Source organism: Rhinoderma darwinii, chromosome 5 (assembly GCF_050947455.1).
Source record: "Rhinoderma darwinii isolate aRhiDar2 chromosome 5, aRhiDar2.hap1, whole genome shotgun sequence".
NCBI lineage: Eukaryota > Metazoa > Chordata > Amphibia > Anura > Rhinodermatidae > Rhinoderma > Rhinoderma darwinii.
Window position 1 is genome coordinate 162,310,539 of NC_134691.1, and position 16,358 is coordinate 162,326,896.

Consider the following 16,358-nt stretch of genomic DNA (forward strand, 5'->3'; position numbering starts at 1 on the left):
AACTCAGCCACAATGTGGCAGACATCGTAAAGTTACAGAGCAGGGTCGCCGAGTGCTGAGATGCATAATGGATAAAAGTCGCCAACACTCTACTGACCTAATAACTGAAGAGTTCAAAACTTCCTCTGGCATCAACATCAGTACAAAAACTGTGAGCCGGGAGCTTCATCGCATGGGTTTCCATGGCCAAGGAAGTGCATTAAAGCCTTGCATCACCAACCACAATTCCAAGCTTCGGATGCAGTGGTGTAATGAACGCCGCCACTGGACTTTGGAGCAGTGGAAACGTGTTCTGTGGAGGGACGTATCATGCTTCTCTATCTGGCAGTTTGATGGACGAGTCAGGATTTGGCGAATGCCAGGAGAACATTACCTGTCTGACTGCATTGTGCCAACTAATTCCAGTAAAGGGAAATATTAATGCTTCAGCATAACAAGACATTTTGGACAATTGTATGCTTCTCTATGTGGGAACAGTTTTGAGGAGGTCCTTTTCTGTTCCAGCATGACTGTGCCCCAGTGTACAAAGCAAGGTGCATAAATGTATGGTTAGGTGAGTTTGCTGTGGAAGAATTTGACTGGCCCACACAGAGCCCTGACCGCAACCCTATCAAATACCTTTGGGGTGAACTAGAAAGGAGATTGCGAGCCAGGTACTCTCATCCAAAATCCCTAAGACTCTACCCTCCCCCCCCGCCACCATTTTAGCCCAAGCCAAATCCAATAGTGACACAGCAAGTCCACGCTCTGGTCTCGAGGCATGACCGTAACCGTGGATTTTCTGAAAGTGTGATGACAATAACCCCATAGTGAGCAAGCATTTATTTTTTTCGTTTTTTTCATCGCCACATTTTAAGAGCGATCAATTTTTATTTTTACGTTGACATAGCTGTATAAGGACTTTTTTTGCGGGATTAGTTGTATTTTTTTAATGCCACCATTTTGGGCTATATATAATTTTTTTATTCACTTTTATTAACTTTTTTGAGGAGGGAATAGAAAAAAACAGATATTCTGCCATTGTTATATGCGGTTTAAATTTACGCCATTCACCGTGCAGTGTAAATATCACATTATCTTTATTCTATGGGTCGGTAGGATTACGACGATACCACATATGTATAGGTTATTTAGGTTTTACTACTTTTGCACAATAAAAACACTTTTTACTAAACTAAAATTATTTGTTTTTGCATCATCGCATTCCAAGAGCCGTAACTTTTGTATTTTTCCGTCACTTTAGTGATATGTGGGCTTATTTATGCGAGACGAGACGTAGTTTTTCTTGGTACTTTTTAAAGTAAATGGGACTTATTAATTAACTTTTATCACTTTTATGGTGGGCAATGTAAAAAAAGCAATTCCGCCATCGTTTTTTGCAGTCGCGGTGTTACCATATATGTGTACTTTTAGTTCTTTTTTTACTAAATAAAACCACATTTTAATGGAAAACATGGTTTTATTTATTTATTTATTTTTTCAATTCTTTTATTTTCCGTTTTCCACAACACAAGACACGATAGTGCAAACATCTGCAGCACAATAAGTGCAAAAAGAACAGTAACGTACATCTGATACAGTAATTGAAACAGACGACCTATGCATCCTGAACCCGCAGCCATGCACAAAGGTCCGTGGGTAGACATATCAAGGAGAGAGAGAAAAGCAACAGAGGAGGTGAGACAGAGAGGGGAAAGGGAGGGAAGAGAACTAAGAATGCCCCCTATACCTCAGGATTATATACATGAAGCCACAATGTTCCCGAACTCAACAGAAGATTTGAATCTGACCCAGTGATACCAAGTTTTGAGGAATTTAGCATGGGTCCCTCTCATGGATGCCATGAGATCCTCCATTCTCATAATCTCCTGGATCTTACCGAACCACATACCAATCGATGGAGGGTAAGTTTGTCTCCACAGCGCAGGAATACACGCTCTAGCTGCGTTCACCAGGTGGCGAAACACAGAGCGTTGGTACATAGATAATGGAGCCTCGCACAGATGGAGCAGGAAAAAGGCCGGCGTCCGCATGAGGAGGATATCCGTGAATTTGGAGGAGATGCGCCACACCTCCGACCAGAAATCTGTCGGCAGCGGGCACTCCCAGAAGATATGTAAAATCGTGCCCACCTGGTCTCCACATCTCCAACACAGCGGTGAGACCGCAGGAATCATTGCATGCAATCTGGAAGGCACTCTATACCATCGCGATAAGATCTTAAATCCCGCCTCCTGAAACCTGCTAGCCATGGAGGATTTATGTGTCATTGGGAACAAACGGTCCTTATGTTCTGCTGTAAATGTTAGGCCCAAGTCGCTCTCCTAGCTGAGCAGGTAGGAAGGTGTAGGAAGATTGGAAGGGGAAATCAGTAGGGTATATAGTCTGGACAGAGAGTGGCGCAACATGCCCGTACCTGTGCAAAGGAGCTCAAAAGGGGAACTATCCCGCGCATATTCTGTAGGGTCAGGCAATGAAATGAGAAAATGTCTCAGTTGAGTGATCTGTCAAGAGGTAAAAGGAAGGGGGTCTGTCAGAGGCGCTAACTGTGGGCCAGTCATCCAAGTCTCCCCTTGTATGGAATGAGCAGCATGTCCCTTACCTGCCCGCAACCAGCGCCTGAATGGACCCCTTTCTCGCCCCGGAGGGAATGCGTGATTGCCCAGGACTGGAAAGAGGAGGGGAGGGAGATGGGGAGATTTCTTTCCGGAGGAAGAGCCGGGACACAACCGAATATCTTTGCCCAACCAAGGCAGAGCCTGGAAAGGGACTGCCAGAAAGGTCTGTTCCATCGACACCCACTGTTTAACCTCCGTGTGCCTGAACCAATCCAGAATCCGTGACAGTTGTGAGGCCTGGTGTTATAAGACAAAGTCCAAAAGACCCACCCCGCCCTCACACCTAGCACGGAAAAGCATGGAGAGGGCTATACGGGCTGGTTTCCCCACCCATATGAATCTATGGAGTAAGGACAACAGGTCTTGAAGGAATGTGCGGAAATATGAATTGACAGGGCCTGGAAGAGGTACAAGATCCGTGGCAGGATATTCATTTTAAAAATTGCACATCTGCCGAACCAAGTAAAGGTGCCCGTCGTCCAGGAATCCAAATCGCTCTTTTCCCGTTGAAGGAGGGGAGGGTAGTTAACTGCATAAAGGCTAAATAAATCCCAGAAGAGCTGGAGCCCCAGATATTTGAGTGAGTCTCTAGCCCATTTAAAGGAGAAGGACTCCGACAGATCTTTCACCAGAGACTGTGGCAACGAGACATTGAGAGCCTCCGACTTCTAATAGTTAATTTTGAAGTTGGACAATTTCGAGTATCTACTCATCTCTGCCATGAGATTGGGCAAGGAGATCCTGGGTGCTGTGAGAAAGAAAAGCAGGTCATCCGCATATGCCGCGACCTTATGGGACCCTCCTCCTAGCAATACACCCGCTATATCTGGTTTGGAGCGAACCTGACACAGGAAGGGCTCCAGGCACAAACTGAAAATTAAGGGGGACAAGGGACAACCTTGCCTTGTGCCTTTAGAGATAGCGAGTGGGGAGGAAAAAGTACCATTGACCTTAACCCGGGCAGTGGGGGAGGAGTAGAGGCTCGAAATCCATTGCATCATGTGAGTGCCCAGCCCAATATGCCGCAAGGTGGCCAGCATAAAGTCCCATTTGACCCTGTCGAAGGCCTTCTCCGCATCGGTGGACAGCAAAAGCGTGGGCAGAGCCGAGGAAGCCGCATGGTATATCAAGTTAATTGCCCTTGTGGTATTATCCCGAGCTTCCCTAAGAGGCATGAAGCCCATCTGATTGTAATGGATCACATTATGGAGGAGGGGGGTAATCCTATGGGACAGAATCTTCGCAAACAGTTTTAGATCCATGTTTAGCAAAGAGATGGGGCGATAGTTTTGACATATGGATGGATCCTTCCCCTCCTTGGGTATCACCGTAATGTAGGCTCTCAGCGTGTACAGAGGGAGGGAGCGCCCCTCAGTAAGTGAGTTGAAGGCATGCAGGAAATCGGGTGAGAGCAGGTCTGAGCAGACCTTATAGTATTGTAAAGGCAGGCCATCAGGACCCGGCGCCTTCACTGCTGGCGAGTCCTTCAAAGCCTGTGACCACTCCTCCGGGGAAATAGGCTCCTCCAGAACAGCAATAGCCTCCTGGGGGAGACATTTCATCCCTGAGGACCGAAGGTAGGCCTCTATCTGCTCCAGTTGGCTCCCCCCATCCGAAGATGGAGAGGCCCGAGGAAGATTATAAAGGGAATGGTAATAGGCCCGGAAGGCCTCCGAGATGCCATGGGGAGGGTGCATACGCCTATTGCTGGAAGACTGGATATGGGGGACATAGGTTGTATAACAGGTAAGGTCATAATTTTATATAACGCAATTCTACCACACCAGGATGGTTCAGATTTACTCATATGATCTAAATCTTTCTGAAGTTGAACAATTAGAGGTTTAAAGTTCTTATCAATCAAGGCCTTGATTGACGAGGTTAGTTCTATACCTAGATATGGGATATATTGATCGTGCCATTTAAAAGGAAAGGAATTTGTTATAATGTCCTTCATTTGCGGTTGTATGTTTAAACCTAGAAGTAATGATTTATTATCATTGACTTTGTAGTAAGATATGGAGTTAAATATCTTGATGGTTTCTGATACAGTTTGTAGGGAAGATAATGGATTTCTCAGGGCTATTATAATGTCATCTGCAAATAAGCCCATTTTATGAGTAGAATTATTAATTTGTACACCTTGTATTTGAGTGTGTGATCTTATGGGTTCTGCAAAGGGTTCTATTACTAATACAAATATTAAAGGGGAAAGAGGGCATCCTTGTCTTGTGCCATTGGATATGTCAAATGGTTTGGATAACATTCCATTTGTGAGTACCCTAGTGGAGGGGTTAGAGTATAGTGCTTTGATTGCTTGTAAGATCAGGCCATGAAACCCAAACCTTTCTAGAGTCTGAAAAGTATATGTCCAGTTTATTCTATCAAATGCCTTCTCTGCATCTAAAGATAAGAGCAGAGAGGGCGTTCGATTCCTCTCCACCCAATCTATTATGTCAATAAATCGTCTTGTAGCATCAGAGGCTTGTCTGTTTTAATGAAGCCTACTTGGTCTGGGTTTATCAGACCAGGCAGTATAGTTTCCAATCTATGTGATAGAATTTTTGCATAGAGTTTAATGTCTCCATTTAGCAGAGAGATGGGTCTATAATTGGCGATTAAAGTTGGGTCTTTATTAGGTTTAGGTATGGTTGTATTTGTAGCTAAAAGCATTTCTTTAGGAAATGATCCTAACTGTATTGCTTCATTAAACAAGGTTTCCATGTGATAGAAAAAATGTCTTTGAAGGTCGTATAGTATTCATTTGTATAGCCATCTGGGCCTGGGGCTTTAGATCTTTTGAGTGTTGTAACAGCTCTAAGAATTTCTAAGTTTGTGATTGGTTTGTTTAGGCTATTCAGTTGATCGTTGGATATAGTAGGAAGATTGACTTTGTCAAGAAATTTTTGAATATTTTCGGTAGTTGGTTGTGAAATTGTAGGGTCAGATTTTAAGTTATATAATGAAGAGTGATACTCTCCAAAATTATCTTCTATTTCTTTTGGATTAAGCATTTTCTTAGATGTGGTCAGTGAGATCAGATGGACAATTTTATTTTTCATCTGTATATTTTTAACTCTTTTGGCCATGAAAGCATTGGCTTTATTGTTTAGGCTATAGTATTTCATACGGAGTTTAGTTAAGTTATGTTCATATTTGTATAGTAGTAAGGATCTGAGTTTGTCTCTGGTATGAGTTAATTTTTGGTGGGTAAGAAATGATGGGTTATTTTTTTGTTGTGTTTCTAGACTTCTCAGTTCTGTGGTAATGTCATCCAATTGTTTTTTCCTCTTTTTATTGTGGAATGCTGATATTTTAATAAAAATACCTCGTATGTACACCTTATGAGCATTCCAAAGAGTAAATACACTGATTTCAGGTGTGGCATTGAGTTCGAAGAAGTCCTTGATCTCTTTATGAATGAGTTTCTGGGTTTCGGTATGTGCTAGTAGAAAGTTGTTTAGTCTCCATACATTCTCTATTTGTGGAATATGAGGTTCATTAATTTTTATAACTAAAGGTGAATGATCAGACCAAGTTATGTCACCTATTTTGACCTCAGCACATAGCTGCAGAGAATTTTTATCTGTGAGACAATAGTCTATTCTTGTGTATGTTCTATGTGGAGAAGAATAATATGTGTATTCCTTTTCGTTGGCATGAAGACATCGCCAAGTATCATACAAGTCGTTACTATGTAACCATGACAATAATGTTGAGGGCGGTCTCTTGTGCTTAGCTGTTGTATCCATTAATGGATCTGAAATTAGATTTAAATCACCACATAGAATTAAACTGCCCTTTTGTATTTTTTTAATTTTCCTAAGTACTTTATTAAGAAAATTGATTTGCTTGCTGTTAGGAGCATATGCATTACAAATTGTGTATATTCTGTTATTTAGTTTGCATACCAGCACAAGGAACCTCCCTTTTGGGTCAGCTAATATATTTAATTCTTCAAATATTAAAGTACGTTTAAAAGCAATCAATACTCCTGCCTTTTTCTGTGAGGTATGGGCATGGTATATATGTGGGAAATTGATATTTTTGATTCTGTGGGCATCTGCTTCTAAAAGATGAGTCTCTTGAGCACATATAATGTCAACATTTTCTAACTTGCTTTCAGACCAAAGCGAGGATCTTTTGAAGGGATGATGAAGACCCTTCGTGTTGAGTGATAAGATTTTAATAGTCATTTGTTTTGGAATACTTGACAGCTTTGTGTAGTGTAATATACTTGCAGTTTAGATGAGTCTGCATCGGCTTTGACCAATAGGATTTCATGTTGTATTGAGATGTAATGTTTGATTGACAGTTGGATGGAATATTACGTTCTGTTTTCCTGTGGTGTTCTTGTAGTATGGTGACCTGTTGAAAATAATCAAAACAACAAAAACAAAGAACAAGAAAGTTCAAACCATAAATGTCACAGTGTACAGCCGACATGGCTGAAATTATCGTGGGGTAAGAGTTCCAGAGATGGGTGTAGGCCCCCAGCCCCACCTATATAAGAAGTCTCAATCAGGGTCTTTTGGATGTGACGGTCTTTCATCCCGTTTAGGCCTTGCTTCTTATATTTCCGGCTTGTCTTGTAGAGGTGTTAGTTTAATGTTCAATTTTTTGAGCAGGTTCAGGCCATCTTCTAGGTTCTGAATAACAAATGTGTTGTTTCCTTTGGTTATTATGACTTTAGTTGGAAAACCCCATTTTATAGAGGATTTTATGTTCTCTCAAAAGCATAGTTAGCGGTTGCATCTTCTTCCTTTCTTGGATAGTAGCTTGTGATAGGTCTGTAAATAGAGAGATTGCTTGGAATGGATCTGGAAGAGGAGAGCATTTCCGTGCTGCAATTAGGATTTTCTCTTTTATGTGAAGGAAGTGTATTCTTGCCAGGACATATCTGGGGATTTTTTCAGGTAATCCTTTGGGTTTAGGTAGCCTATGGGCTCTGTCGATGTTAAGATCTGACTTAGAGAGGTCCGGTTGTAGAATCAGCATTAACTGGTGAAGATATGAAACCAGTTCTGCTTGAGTGACAGATTCAGGAATTCCTTTGAATTTTATATAGTTTCGGCGTGACCGATCTTCAATATCTGCTAGTTTCATACGCATTGTAGTTGTAAAGGATCTGCCAGACACAGCTTCTGTGTCGACGCCCATGGGTAATCAGTCTGCACCTGCTCCTATTTCTGTGAGACTGACTCCATCTTCCACCACTCAGGATGGCAGGCTTAGGAGTGGGAGAGCCTATCACAGCCTGGCCAGACGGAGCTAGCTTCTGCCCACTGTCTATTTATACCTGCCTTTCCTGTTCCTCCTTTGCCTGTGATTCTGCTCTGCTTGTTTCCTGGCTCTGCTGCTGCTGCTGCTGCTTGAACTACTGATCCTCTGCTTGTTATTGACCTTGGCTTACTGACCACTCTTCTGCTCAGCATTTTGTACCTCGTGCACTCCTGGTTTGACTCGGCTGGTTCACTACTCTTGTTGCTCACGGTGTCTCCGTGGGCAGCTGCCCCGTTTCCCTAGCTTCTGTGTACCCTTGTCTGTTTGTCTGTCGTGCACTTACTGAGCATAGGGACCGTCGCCCAGTTGTACCCCGTTGCCTAGGACGGGTCGTTGCAAGTAGGCAGGGACTGAGTGGCGGGTAGATTAGGGCTCACCTGTCTGTCTCCCTACCCCATCATTACATAATCACAGGCCCATATACCTAGTCTACCCTGGTCCCTGACACAACTATGGACCCCCTTTAGACCCTGTCTCAGCAAATGCAGGGCCTCTCCCTACAGGTCCAAGCCCTCAGAGGGACAACCTGCATAATGCTACCCTGGTAGTGCCCCCCACCTCACCTCTTGAACCCCACCTCAAGTTGCCTGACCTGTTCTCAGGGGACCGGAAGACTTTTTTCTCCTTTCGGGAGAGTTGTAGGCTCTATTTTCGCTTAAAGCCCCACTCCTCAGGTTCTGAGAGCCAGCGGGTGGGTATAATTATGTCCCGGCTCCAGGACGGGCCCCAAGAATGGGCCTTCTCCTTGGCTCCTGACGCCCCTGAACTTTCCTCCGTTGATCTTTTCTTTTCTGCTCTCGGGCTCATTTATGACGAGACTGACAAGACTGGCTTTGCCGAGAGTCAGCTGGTGACCTTACGTCAGGGTAAGAGACCTGTTGAGGAGTATTGTTCTGACTTTAGGAAGTGGTGTGTAGCTTCTCGGTGGAATGACCCTGCCTTGAGGTGCCAGTTTAGATTGGGTCTGTCGAACGCCCTGAAAGACCTGCTAGTTAGCTATCCCTCTTCTGACTCCCTAGATCAGGTTATGGCTTTAGTGGTACGACTTGACCGACGTCTCAGGGAACGACGACTTGAACGCTTTTGTGCCTTCTCCTCTGACTCCCCCATGATGCCTCCCGAGGTTCCGTTGCTTCGTTCTTCCACGGAAGACTCGGATGTACCTATGCAACTCGGGGGCCTCCTTGTCCCCCCAACAACGTAGAGAGTTCCGCAGGAAGAATGGTCTCTGCTTCTACTGTGGGGATGACAAGCATCAAGTGAACAACTGTCCTAGGCATAAGAATAAGCAGCCGGAAAACTTCCGCGCCTAAGTGATCATCGGGGAGGTCACTTGGGCACACAGGTATTTCCCGTAAAGATGAAACCTAATAAAATCTTGCCTCCCTTTCAGGTCTCTTTTGGTGGTAGGTCTGCTACCGGCAGTGCCTTCGTGGATTCAGGGTCTTCTGCTAATATTATGTCTGTGGAATTTGCTATGTCTCTAGCTATGCCATTGATTAATTTGCCTAAACCTGTCCCGGTAGTGGGTATCGACTCCACTCCTCTTGCTAATGGTTATTTTACACAGCATACCCCTGTTTTTGAACTCCTTGTTGGCTCCATGTATTTGGAGCAGTGCTCTGTACTGGTGATGCAGGGATTATCGTCCGATTTGGTTTTAGGCCTTCCCTGGTTGCAGTTGCATAATCCCACGTTTAACTGGAATACTGGGGATCTTACCAAATGGGGTAATGAATGCATGACATCATGTTTTTCTGTTAATTCTATTTCTCTCCCTGAGGAGGTGAACACTCTACCTGAGTTTGTTCAGGACTTCGCTGATGTTTTCTCTAAAGAGGCCTCCGAAGTGTTACCTCCTCATAAAGAATACGATTGCGCAATCGATTTGGTACCAGGAGCTAAGCTCCCTAAGGGTAGGATATTTAATCTCTCTTGTCCCGAACGTGAAGCCATGAGAGACTATATCCAGGAATGCCTGGCCAATGGTTACATTCGCCCCTCTACTTCTCCGGTAGGTGCTGGCTTCTTCTTCGTAGGGAAGAAGGATGGTGGTCTTTGGCCGTGCATTGACTACCGGAACTTGAATAAGGTCACTGTAAAGAACCAGTACCCCCTTCCTTTGATTCCTGATCTCTTCAATCAGGTTCAGGGGGCCCAATGGTTCTCTAAGTTTGATCTACGGGGGGCTTATAACCTTATCCGCATCAAAGAGGGGGATGAGTGGAAGACTGCGTTTAACACGCCCGAAGGTCATTTTGAATACCTCGTCATGCCCTTTGGGTTGTGTAATGCTCCCGCGGTCTTCCAGAATTTCATAAATTATATTTTAAGAGACTACTTGGGGGTATTTCTTGTAGTGTACCTTGATGACATACTTGTGTTTTCCAAGGACTGGTCCTCCCACATTGAGCATGTCAGGAAGGTGCTCCAGGCCCTTCGGGAAAACAAACTGTTTGCTAAGACTGAAAAATGTGTGTTTGGGGTGCAGGAGATACCATTTTTGGGTCAAATCCTCACTCCTCATGAATTCCGCATGGACCCCGCCAAGGTCCAGGCTGTGGCGGAATGGGTCCAACCTGCCTCCCTGAAGGGGTTACAGTGCTTCCTGGGGTTCGCTAATACAGGAGATTTATTGCTAACTTCTCGGTCATTGCTAAGCCTCTTACAGATCTCACTCGCAAAGGTGCTGATCTCCTCCACTGGCCTCCTGAGGCTGTCCAGGCTTTTGAGGTCCTTAAAGGAACAGTGTCACCCAAAAAAATGTTTTAATATCAGTTTTATGTTAGGGTTTTATTAAAAACGTTTGTATTTATTTGTGTGTTTGTGTGTTACTTTTTTCTATTTTTACACTTTTTCTTCCCTATGGGGGCTGCCATTTTTTTTTCCATTTCTGTATGTGTCGATTAACGACACATACAGACATGGAATACGGCAGCTCCAGTCCCATAGGGACTGCGAACGGGGCCCGTTCCATCCACTTTGGTGTACGCCGTGTGTGTAGGAACGGCGCATGCGCCGCTCCCACACAGTCCGATTTGAAATGCGCGCCGTCCGGCGCCATTTTCCTGTGGACCGGAAGTCGCGGCCGGGCAGTAAGATTACTACTTCCGGTCGCGGCTTCCGGACTTGTGCACATGGAGCAGCGGCAGCAGACGGAGCGGACGGACCGGAGGGAGCGGCGGCGACTGGAGCAGGTAAGTGATTTCTATGTATGTGCGTGTTTCAGTGTGTTTTACTAGTGTATGTAAACCTTCTACACTGTGTGTTAGCTCAAAAAATGGCGACACACAGTGTAGGAGGTTAGACCGTTCAAACCCCTCGTTTCTCCCGGCACTAGCCAGGATAAAGGAGGGAGGATTCTGAGAGCTCACTAGAGCGAGGGATTTTTTCCCAATTTTGCAGCATAAAGCAATGTGGTTGCTTTACCACATGCAATGCTGCAATTTTGGGAATTCCTCCATCTAGTGACCAGTGCTGGGAAATATTATAAATTGAATCCAATTTATAATATTTCCTGACTCGTGGAAAAAATAAAAAAAATTAGAACAATGTTTAATCACCTACACACTAATTGTTTAACTAAAAAAAAACAAACATGTTTTTCTGGCAACACATTCCCTTTAAGAAGTGCTTTATCTCGGCCCCAGTGCTGGTTCAGCCCAACCAAATGGAGCCATTCATCGTGGAGGTTGACGCCTCCGAGGTGGGAGTGGGTGCTGTCTTGTCCCAGGGTACCAGGTCCCTCACCCATCTCCGTCCCTGTGCCTACTTCTCCAGGATGTTTTCGCCCACTGAGATTAACTATGATATTGGCAACCGCGAACTCTTAGCCATTAAATGGGCATTTGAAGAGTGGCGCCACTTCCTGGAGGGGGCTAGGCACCAGGTAACGGTCCTTACTGACCACAAGAATCTGGTTTTCTTAGAATCTGCCCGGAAGCTAAACCCGAGACAAGCTCGATGGGCGTTATTTTTTACCAGATTCAACTTTTTGGTCACCTATAGGGCTGGGTCTAAAAATATTAAGGCTGATGCACTGTCGCATAGCTTCATGGCCAGCCCTCCTTCGGAGGAAGATCCTGCTTGTGTTTTGCCTCCAGGTATAATCATTTCCTCTATTGATTCTTATTTAGTCTCCGAAATTGCGGCTGATCAAGGTTCAGCTCCCGGGAACCTTCCTGAGAACAAGCTGTTTGTTTCCCTGCAATTCCGGCTAAGGGTACTTAGGGAAAATCATGACTCTGCACTATCTGGCCATCCAGGCATCCTCGGTACCAAGCACCTCATTGCCAGAAACTACTGGTGGCCTGGGTTGCTTAAAGACGTTAAGGCCTACGTCGCCGCTTGTGAGGTTTGTGCTAGGTCCAAGACTCCCAGGTCCTGACCAGCGGGCTTACTATGTTCTTTGCCCATTCCCCAGAGGCCTTGGACCCATATCTCCATGGATTTCATCACCGATTTGCCTCCATCTCAAGGCAAGTCGGTGGTGTGGGTTGTAGTAGACCGCTTCAGTAAGATGTGCCACTTTGTGCCCCTCAAGAAACGACCCAATGCTAAGACGTTAGCTACCTTGTTTGTCAAACACATCCTGCGTCTCCATGGGGTTCCTGTCAATATTGTTTCTGACAGAGGGGTACAATTTGTTTCATTGTTTTGGAGAGCCTTCTGTAAAAAGTTGGAGATTGATCTGTCCTTCTCCTCGGCTTTCCATCCTGAAACTAAGGGCCAAACGGAGAGGACTAATCAGTCTCTAGAACAATATTTAAGGTGTTTTATCTCTGACTGTCAACATGATTGGGTCTCATTCAATCCCCTCGCCGAATTTTCCCTTAATAACCGGGTCAGTAACTTGTCAGGGGTCTCCCCCTTTTTCTGTAATTTTGGGTTTAATCCACGGTTCTCCTCCGTTTCACCTGGTAGTTCCAACAATCCCGAGGTAGATGTCGTTCATCAGGAACTGTGCACAGTCTGGGCCCAGGTTCAGAAGAACCTAGAGGCGTCCCAGAGCATACAAAAGACTCAGGCAAATAGAAGACGTTCTGCTAACCCCTTGTTTGTGGTCGGGGATCTAGTGTGGCTATCTTCTAAAAATTTGCGCCTTAAAGTCCCATCCAAGAAGTTTGCTCCCCGGTTTATAGGGCCGTACAAGGTCATTGAAGTCCTTAACCCTGTCTCCTTCCGACTGGAGTTGCCCCCTTCATTTCGAGTACACGACGTGTTTCATGCCTCCCTCCTTAAACGCTGCTCCCCGTCCTTGGCTCCCTCGAGGAAACCTCCGGTCCCTGTTCTCACCCCTAAGGGGGTAGAATTCGAGGTGGCCAAGATTGTGGACAGCAGGAGGGTCCAAGGCTCCCTCCAGTACCTGGTCCATTGGAAAGGATACGGGCCTGAGGAGAGGACTTGGGTACCCGACCGGGATGTTCACGCTGGGGTATTGCTCAGGAGGTTCCACCTTCGTTTCCCCAATAAATCAGGTCCACCTAGAAAGGGTCCAATGGCCCCTCATAAAAGGGGGGGTTTTGTAAAGGATCTGCCAGACACAGCTTCTGTGTCGACGCCCGTGGGTAATCAGTCTGCACCTGCTCCTATTTCTGTGAGACTGACCCCATCTTCCACCACTCAGGATGGCAGGCTTAGGAGTGGGAGAGCCTATCACAGCCTGGCCAGACGGAGCTAGCTTCCGCCCACTGTCTATTTATACCTCCCTTTCCTGTTCCTCCTTTGCCTGTGATTCTGCTCTGCTTGTTTCCTGGCTCTGCTGCTACTGCTTGAACTACTGATCCTCTGCTTGTTATTGACCTTGGCTTACTGACCACTCTCCTGCTCAGCATTTTGTACCTCGTGCACTCCTGGTTTGACTCGGCTCGTTCACTACTCTAGTTGCTCACGGTGTCTCCGTGGGCAGCTGCCCCATTTCCCTAGCTTCTGTGTACCCTTGTCTGTTTGTCTGTCGTGCACTTACTGAGTGTTGGGACCGTCGCCCAGTTGTACCCCGTCGCCTAGGATGGGTCGCTGCAAGTAGGCAGGGACTGAGTGGCGGGTACATTAGGGCTCACCTGTCTGTCTCCCTACCCCGTCATTACAGTAGTAAGTTCTTCTTCTAGATTATTATGTGCATCTACTAGGGAGTTATGTGCTGTGGTATATTCTCCCATTTTGTCTTCTATATGGTTAACTCTGTCTCCAAGGTCATCTATATGTGATGATATTTTATGTGCCATTTTAGACATATCCGATTGAATGGAGCTTTTTAGAGCTGTTAACATATCTTTCATTAAGTTGACAAAAATTGCTTCTGTAGATGAGGGGATATGTGCAAAAAACGTTGCGCTAGGTGTAAAATGGACATCCGAAATGTCATCTGTTTCATATTCCCCATTTGAGTGGAATCTCTGCTTTGGTTTTGCAGGACTCCTGGTGGTTGTTGAGTCTAATGAGTCCTCTTCTGAAAACTGTTGTTTATATTTGGAGCTTGAGCAGTTATTTGCGCCGTTTATACTTTTTAATTTGGAGTTTTTTATTTGGTTAATATCATGAGCATTTTCTCCTTCAGCGTGGACAGGAGATATTGTTCCCAAAGAGCGAGGCGATTGTGAATTCACCATATCTCTGTGTTTGGATTTGGCGCCGTTTTCTTTTTTGTCTTTACCCATAAAGAAGTCTGCTAGGCGTTTTGGCGGTTCTTTGTTTCGCTTGCCTCTAATCATATTCAAAATGTAGTAGATGGCTGTAATAATGGTTAATATGGTATGTGGAGCTGAGACTCTTCTGGTATTTAATTCCGTGCACCATGCGGTCTCTGCCTCAGTGTGTGTCTTTTGTATAGTCACCACTTCAATTACATTTATCTGAGGCGGTGCGTTTATATGTTTCTGTTTTAGGGCGCAGCTTCAGCACACCAAGTAGGTCTTAAAGAGGCTCTGTCACCAGATTATAAGTGCCCTATCTCCTACATAATCTGATCGGCGCTGGAATGTAGATAACAGCAGTGGTTTTAATTTTGAAAAACGATCATTTTTGAGCAAGTTATGAGCAATTTTAGATTTAGTTTCTTAATGCCCAACTGGGCGTGTTTTTACTTTTGACCAAGTGGGTGTTGTAAAGGAGTGTATGAGGCTGACCAATCAGTGACCAATCAGTGACATACACTTCTCATTGTTCCAGCCCAGCATGATCCACAGCACAGTAAAAACACGCCCAGTTGGGCATTAAGAAACTAAATCTAAAATTGCTCATAACTCTTTAAAGAGGCTCTGTCACCAGATTATAAATGCCCTATCTCCTACATAATCTGATCGGCGCTGTAATGTAGATAACAGCAGTGGTTTTTATTTTGAAAAACGATCATTTTTGAGCAAGTTATGAGCTAGTTTAGATTTATGCTAATGAGTTTCTCAATGGACAACTGGGCGTGTTTTTACTTTTTACCAACTGGGTGTTGTACAGAGGAGTGTATGAGGCTTCTCATTGTTCCAGCCCAGCATGATCCACAGCAAAGTGTGATTGTGCAGTGAAAGAAGTAAACACGCCCAGTTGCTAAAAACACAATACACGCCCAGTTGGAAATAAGAGAAAACACGCCCAGTTGTCCATTAGAAAGGCTCATTTGCATAAATATAAAATTGCTCATAACTTAGCCAAAAATGATCGTTTTTAAAAAAAACTAAAAACGTTACTGTTATCTACATTGCAGCGCCGATCACATGCAATAGGAGATAGGGATTTGATAATCTGGTGACAGAGCCTCTTTAAAATATAAAGTCTCCAAAACAATGCACCATGTGGTTTCTGCTTCAGTCTTGACCTTTGTATGGTCGCCCCCTCAGTTGATTTTATCTGAGGTGGTCTGTGTACATGTTTTGCTACAGGTCAAGGCTTCAGCCTGTCAGGTAGGCCTTAAAATATATGTCTCTCAAACAAAGAAATAAAAGTACCTTTTGGTTCTTAAGATGATCCGGAGTGTGATGTGTAGTCTTGGTGAAGCCGGGGAGGCTGCCTGCACAGGGATGGCATCAGATCTTATGTGGAGCGGAGTCTTATCTGTTTTTCAGCTCCCTGCCCCACCCGGTCTCTGGGGATTCCAGGTCACAGTGCTGTTATCTGCTTGATTTCTCCTCCAGTAGTGAATGATTAACAGAGAGAATCTGTCTCCTGAGTTTAGGATGATTTGCTGATAAGATTTAACACCCTGAGAATGCTTTATCTGTCGCTTTAGTTGTAGGTGGAAGTGGAGCTAGCTCAACACACAGCCATCTCTGCTGCCATCAGGACACGTCCCCATGTCCATCAAAGTTCAACCAAGGGATGGGAAAAATGTCTACTCATTGACATAGGAGCTAATATTTTTTCGTTCTAGGAAGTGATCTAAGCCTTTTTAAAAGCCATCTACTGTACCTGCTGTGACCAGCTCTACTATTCCATAGATTGACTGTTCTCACAGTAAAGAAGGCTTGT

The 16,358-nt window shown here is 44.8% G+C and overlaps 1 protein-coding gene across 1 annotated transcript in view; it reads right to left on the reverse strand.

Moving 5' to 3' along the window:
- Positions 1–15,975, reverse strand: part of LOC142651696 (serpin B3-like) — a 47,791-nt gene extending 31,816 nt beyond the window's left edge. Inside the window, exon 1 of the mRNA XM_075826704.1 lies at positions 15,839–15,975. The gene's annotated coding sequence lies outside the window, so the exon portion shown is untranslated. The remainder of the gene's footprint in view (positions 1–15,838) is intronic.
- Positions 15,976–16,358: the final 383 nt, after the last annotated feature.